The sequence below is a fragment of the Siphateles boraxobius genome, unplaced genomic scaffold, assembly GCF_051911475.1.
Source record: "Siphateles boraxobius isolate OS27281-9 unplaced genomic scaffold, OSU_SipBor_1 143, whole genome shotgun sequence".
Taxonomy (NCBI): Eukaryota; Metazoa; Chordata; class Actinopteri; order Cypriniformes; family Leuciscidae; genus Siphateles; species Siphateles boraxobius.
In genome coordinates this window covers 90001-97500 of record NW_027508748.1, presented here as the reverse complement: position 1 = coordinate 97500, position 7500 = coordinate 90001, and the positions used below count along the sequence as shown (strand labels likewise).

The 7500-nt window shown below is 37.9% G+C and overlaps 1 protein-coding gene across 1 annotated transcript in view; it reads right to left on the bottom strand.

Annotated features, from left to right (window-relative positions):
- pde2a (phosphodiesterase 2A) overlaps window positions 1-7500 on the bottom strand; it is a 74246-nt gene that overhangs the window by 30308 nt on the left and 36438 nt on the right.

The window sequence follows — 7500 nt, the reverse complement described above, 5'->3', positions numbered from 1 at the left end:
GTTTTTCCGTAATTCAGATTGAATGGCGTAATGTAATCATATCATTTCAGGGATTATTGCATTCAGGAGATTAAATTGTGTTCAGCAATAACTCAGATAGGGGTTACGACTCAAATGTGTGTGTGTGTGTGTGTGTGTGTGTGTGTGTGTGTGTGTGTGTGTGTGTGTGTGTGTGTGTGTGTGTGTTTGTGTATGGCAGGTGTATGTCACGGATGTCATTTGTGCATGGCACAACAAAAACAGGCAGTACAATAAAATTTAATAAAATAAAAAATAAAATGTAAATAAAAAATTTAAAATTTAAATAAAAAATTTAAATTAAATAAAAAAACTGCTTCAATTAAGTCACAAGTTCTGTTCAGGTCAACATAACTGTTATTCCATCATGTAAACATCACATGTTGACCTAAATAGAACTTGTGACTTAATTGAAGCAGTTTTTTTATTTTCTTTACATTTTTAATTTTGTTTTTAAATTTCATTTTTTATTTTATTAAATTTTATTTTACTGCCTGTTTTTGTTATGTCATGCACAAATGACAGCAGTTTTTTATTAGTTACCAAGAAAACAAATGTTAATCATGCTAAATGCTAACAAATGCTAAATTGTTAAAGGCCAACATGCAACTCATATTTATATGCATTTATTAAAAGTTAAAAGTTGTTTCTTCTTCTTCTTCTTATTATTATTATTTAAAGTCCATTAAAAATGTTTTGCTTTTTGAAGGTGTAAATATAATAATACAGCCCAGGAAAAGGCACAGGTTTACCAACAGGGAAACTGTACCACGGAAGAATACACATATGGGAATACCAGGAGGGAATCACAACATATGGAGCATCTAACCCAGGACTCTGACTACTGAAGGACGCTGGAGGAAACTTCACCTAGGGTTTGCCAGGTGGGGAACTCACCTGGAGAGCAAATAAGGCACTCGTATCCCTCCGAAGAGGGAATGGTGCTGCAAGTGAGACACCGAGCCAGCCTTTCCGCACAGCACCTGTTTGTTCCCAACATACTGGAAGAAACCGGATCCATCCGGAGATTGTAGCATCTCACGGATGTGTTAGGTGTCGCCAGGCCCACAGATCTGCAGATGTCCAGGAGGAAGCAACACCTCGAGTGGAGTGAGCCCTCACCCCAAGGATGCACGACTCGCCTAGTACGCCAAAACAATGGCTTGCAGGTCCCTTACTTGATAGACGTAGGCGCAGTCAGGAGCGCTGTCTTGAGAGGTGGGATCTTAAGCTCAACTGACTGTAGTGGTTTAAAGGGAGCTCTCTGTAGGGCTGTCAGTACACCAGAGAATCCCAAGAGGGGATGAGGCAGGGCCGAGGAGGCAAGAGACTGATGATCAGGTCATGGTTTCCCAAACACTTACTGTCGACTGCATCGTGATGTGCAGCAATAGTAGCAACATACACTTTCAAGGTGGAGGGAGACAGCCTTTGCTCCAACACTTCCTGCAGGAAATAAACAGACTCCACTTCAAGTCATAAACTGGACCAGCAGAACTGCTAGCAACTCAAGGCAATTGATATGCCACTGCAGTCGAGGTCTTGTCCAGGAGCGTCTGAGTAGGAGTGTCTGGAGTTTTGGTGTTGGAATTTGGTCCCATTCTTGCCTTATATATGTTTCCAGCTGCTGAACAGTTTGTGGTCGTCTTTGATGTATTTTTCGTTTAATGATGTGTCAAATGTTCTCTATGGGTGAAAGATCAGGCCAATTCAGCATTCGGACTCTTCTACGACGAAGCCATGCTGTTGTAATAGTGCTGTTAGCGCATATGTTGCTCTAAAACCTTTATATACCTATCTGCATTCATAGTGTCTTCCAAAACATGCAAGCTGCCCCCTTATGCACCCCCATACCATCAGAGATTCTGGCTTTTGAACTGAACGCTGATAACACGCTGGAAGGTCTCCCTCCTCTTTTACCCGGAGAACACGGTGTCCGGGATTTCCATCAAGAATGACAAATTTGGACTCGTCTGATCATAGAACACTGTTCCACTTTGAAATAGTCCATTTTAAATGAGCCTTGGCCCGCAGGACACGACGACACTTCTGGACCATGTTCACATATGGCTTCCTTTTTGCATAATAGAGCATTAGTTGGCATCTGCAGATGACACTGCGGATTGTGTTTACCGACAGTGGTTTCTGGAAGTATTCTTGAGCCCATTTAGTAATGTAATTGACACAATCATGCAATGAGCGATGCAGTGTCGTCTGAGGGGCCGAAGACCACGGGCATACAATAAAGGTATTTAGCCTTGTCCTTTACGCACAGAGATTTCTCCAGTTTCTTTGAATCTTTTGATGGTGTTATGCACTGTAGATTACGAGATTTGCAAAGCAATTTGATGTTGAGGAACATTGTTTTTAAAGTATTCCACAATCTTTTTACGCAGTCTTTCACAGACTGGAGAGCCTCTGCCAATCTTTACTTCTAAAGAGCCTCTGCCTCTCTAAGACATCCCTTTTATAGCTAATCAAGTTACAGACCTGATATAAATTAACTTAATTAGTTGCTAGATGTTCTCCCAGCTGAATCTTTTCAAAATGACTTGCTTTTTCAGCCATTTGTTGCCCCAGTCCCAACTTTTTTGAGACCTGTAATAGGCATCAAATTTGAAATGAGCTCATTTTGCGCATAAAATTGTAAAATTTCTCCGTTTAAACGTTTGTTATGTTATCTATGTTCTATTGAGAATAAAATATTGGCTCATGTGATTTGTTGAAGTCTTTTAGTTTTCATTTTATTCAAATTTAAAAAAATGTCCCAACTTGTATATAACATACAATAAATAGAACATTAAATACCGTAAAAATACAATATAGAATTGTATTTGGTCTCTCTTTTTATGTAATGCTTATTCAACCAGGAAAATTAAGTGTAACAAGAACATAAATTTACATTTGATATATAGAAAAAAATGAGAGGCCTCATTTTAAAACACCACAGCACATCACTGAGCTCCAAGGGTAGTGCAAGCGGAAGAAAGAGCGAATCGACTTCTGCCAGTAAAAAGTGCCTTCCTCAACTCCGTGATCTCCTCATGCCCCTCGGACATACCAATTATCCAGCTGTGAACATTCGGGACAGGGTGGAGGGTTCCACTGGAGCCTGATGCTCACGGCAGACCGGGAAAGCATGGCAGTCAACTCAGTATCCGACTCAAACTGGACTACTCTTCCCAGAGGGGGAAACACTGCCGAGTCTTGATCCCCAGAAGATTCAAGCTATCGACTCCAGTCCTCCACGGGACTGGACATTTAAAATTTAATATTCAACAATATTAATATTATTATGCCTGCATTGACAGCGTTATATGAGAACCGAACTGAGCTGGACGATGACATCACGGTTTTCTCCAGAGTGGCTGTATATATATATAAACTAAATTAATAACTAAAATAAAATAAAGCTGCTAGCAGCATTTAGTGGTGTTCAAGCATTTAAGACAGTTAAGACAGTTAACCTCAAAAGCATCAAAAGATTTAAGGTTTATGTAGCTAGCATTTAACCACTGACATCATAGATGGAATCGACAATGTTTTAGCATGATTTGCAATGATATACAACATTTTGGTGTGATTGTTCATGATTTATTATGTTGCAGTATGATTTACCATATTTTACTATGATATACCGAGTTCTAGTAGGCTATGATTCACCATGGTTTACACTGTTCTTGCATGATTTACCACAATTGAACACATTCTAGTAGCCTATGATGTAATATGATTTTAGCATGCTTTATCATAGTTTACCTTGATTTGTCTTAGTTTACCTTGATTTACCATGTTATATGGATGATTTACCAGGATTGTAACATGCTTTACCATGATTTATCACATTGCTAGCATGATTTACCATGATACACCATGTAATAATATTATTTACTGTGATTTACCATGTTTCTATCGTGATTTACCATGATTTACCACGTTGCTAGCAATTATGTGAGGCATCAGAACAAATGAAGTGATAAACTCTGACAAAATATGATTGGTTTATAATAGTTAATAAGGAAAAAACAGTTTGCTTTAGTGCAGAATACTGGTGAAAATCAAGTCTGTCAAAATGAAAGTGAGCCAATAAGTGGTCTTCTACTGCCCTCTGCTGGCCATTATACTTATTAATAAAGTCTTTTCATAGGTGCTTTTGCGCTCATATTTAGACATTATGCTCTCTCTCTCTCTCTCTCTCTCTCTCTCACACACACACACACACACACACACACACACACACACACACACACACACACACACACACACACACACACACACACACACACACACACACACACACACACACACACACACACACACACACACACACACACACACAAATAAAGACACATGTTGTTGTTGTTTTCAATGCTATTGGGATCTGTCATTATGAAAATATACTTTAATGGTCTATAAGCATTTCACATAATGTGTTTGTAAACTATTATCAGATTATTCAGCAATTATTCAGAAACCTAGGACTACACACACACATTCTGTTGTAGATACAGATATTTGAACTATGTGATGGAAAAAGAAATGTTTACTGCAATTGTCCTTCAGGATTCATATTTCTCAATGTGCTACAATAGTCAGTTTACCATGATTTATCTTAGTTTACCTTGATGTTACCTTGTTGTGACCGAATGTTACACAAAAATGTATCATGATATACCACATTCTAGAATGATTAAGCAGGATTGTAGCATGATTTACTATGATTTACCACATTGTTAGCAACTATGTGAATCTTCAGAGCAGTAAAGTGAATTGAAAGACAAAATATGATTGTGTTATTATAGTAATTGTCACATAAGGTTATTTTTTAGTGTCTAAATATATGAATGCAAAAGCACATGTGAAAAGACTATTAATAAGTATAATGTCCAGCAGAGGGTAGTAGAAGACCACTTATTGCTATAGTACCACTTTTATTTTGAACTACTTGGTTTAATCAGTATTGTGCACTAAAGCAAACCAGTCTTTCAATGTGAATTCCATTATGCATGCTTACACACACACACACACACACACACAATTTTGGGTTATGATATTGTGAAAATCTCTTTTTGGGGTCCTTAAGCATTTCAGATATTTATTTGTGATGTAAAAATATTAAACTTTCTAATAAATCATTATTTCATATTATATTATTTATTATAAATATTATTTGCAACATAATAAATATCTTTAAGCATTTGTTTGTTAGCCATTGCTGAAAACTGGTTAAGAAGATTACAAATGTCTAATGCTGTTGCTCCCTCTAGTGGACAACAGCGGTTTTACAGCCTACACTCGGGAGCGATGCTAGATTTCGATCAAGAGCCCCGAGAAAACCTTACCATCAAAATATGAGCATTCTGCGACTTTCCGTTTTTGAGTTATGAGTGAATTTGTACTGAAGGGGCGTGGCCTAAATGGTGGCCAACGTTTCTCTTTCATTTTTATGATTTCCACTTCTCAATAGTAATACTCCAATTGATTAATTTTGACAAAATGTGAGTGTAAATGTTAAAATAGTGATTTTAAAGAAGTCTAAATGTGAAATATCTAATAATATTAGGGAAAAGTATGGTGAAATGACAGCAGGGGGCAGTAAAAGACCACTTATTGGCCTAATAAGCCATTATGTTTTTTCCATAGGAAATCTATCGTTTTAAAGCTTTTTAACAGCTATAGCGCCACCTAAGGTCTGATCTCCATGAAATTTTTCATGCTTGTTAATGATGTTATGTCACATATCCTCACCAATTTTTGTTAATCTCTGAGTTTTTATTTATGATTTATAGGCTTTTGAGTGCATTTTGCCACACCCCTTTTCTAAATAACCATTTAACACCATGCGAAAAATAAAAAATTTCAACTTTTTTTAAATAATTATTTATCTAGAGACTCCAGAGAGTTGTCCTAGACTGGTCTGGTATGGATCGGACGAAAAACCAGGGACTAGTTCGCAAAAGTAGGTTTTCAACATATTAGTGAATATTTAATGAACGGTTCGATTGACAGCAATGGTTCCAGAGGCAAAGTTGTTCAGCATGAGGAGATCTAATGATATGCATATTGTGGGGATGTGTGCAACACCATGTGATTACAGAGCTGTAAAACTTGTTAGCGCCAACTAGTGGCCGATTTCTTTCAAAACTCGTACAGACCTCTTGGGCCATGAGTCGAACACGCCCATCGAGTTTCGTTCCGATCAGCCTCCGTTAACATTGTCTCATAGGTGCTCAAACTTCATTGGCCAATGGCGGCCATGTTTTTTGAGATACTCCAATGTCCTCATACACAAAAATGGGGCCTTGGACCAAGACACTGCATTCCAATTTTCAAGTCAATCTGACTAACGGTCAGGTGGTCATAGGCCTTTTTATGTTTTTTTAATGTTATAGCGCCACCATGTGGCCAATCAACGCCGTTTTTTTTACTGTTACCTCAAAATGTCCTCCTACACATGTCTTTCGGTAAAGTTTGGTTTGAAGTTAGTTTGGTTAGTTTGAACTGGTTAGTTTGAAGTTTGGTGAAGATATCTCATTTCATTCTCGAGTTATAGCCATTTTAGTAAAAAAGGCTCCTCCCACAACGTTTATTTTGCGCCCCTTAACCCGTGAATCGAAATGTCAACTTTTTTTCGATAATTATTGATTTTCAGACTCCAAGGAACATTTCTGCACTGGTTTGGTTCCAATCGGGTGAAAAACCAGGGACTAGTTTGCAGAAGAAGGTTTTCAACAAAAATCAAAATGGCGGAAAAATTTGCATACCGGAAATGAAATCAGAGATATACGTTTTGTTCTTCAGACACTTGAGTCTAGGGCATACGGTCTAGGAGTTATGAGCAGTTTCGCGCTTTTGGTTGCTATAGCGCCACTTATGGGCCAATCGGGCTCATACTCTCTCAACCTCTCCTTGATTTCTGTGCTACCTTAATCCCAAATATCAAGTCTCTAGCACTTACGGTTTGGTCTGCATGATGCGTTTTACGGCAGAATAATAATAATAATAAAAAAAAAAAAAGCACTTCGTGCTTGAACACCTAATTAATAACTTTTTTTAACAACAAAAAATTAACCATCACTGAACTAACTTAAGCTGGACAATGACGCTATTTTCTTCTAGACACAAACTTTTACACACTTTTACTGTATCTCTGTAAAGCTGCTTTTAAACACTCTGCAGTCCTGAAGTGTCACTAGTCTCTCCTCTGTGAAGGCCTCTTTTCCTTTACCTCTGTACTGATGAAACGTTGTCAGGATAATTCCGGTACACGTGCTACGCGGAAGCGATACATTTTTTTGTATCATATATTTTTCAAGACTTGTACCTTGGAACCTAATTCATGGTTTGCGTTCTCGAGCTCCAGGCACTGTTTAATGCAAATGAGCGGCCGGATCGTATTAAGGGTTTTCTGTTAGAACGGTGTCGTGTTAGCGGTCGCTAAGTTAATAACTAATGATCTTTGCAACGGAAGTAAATCAATCA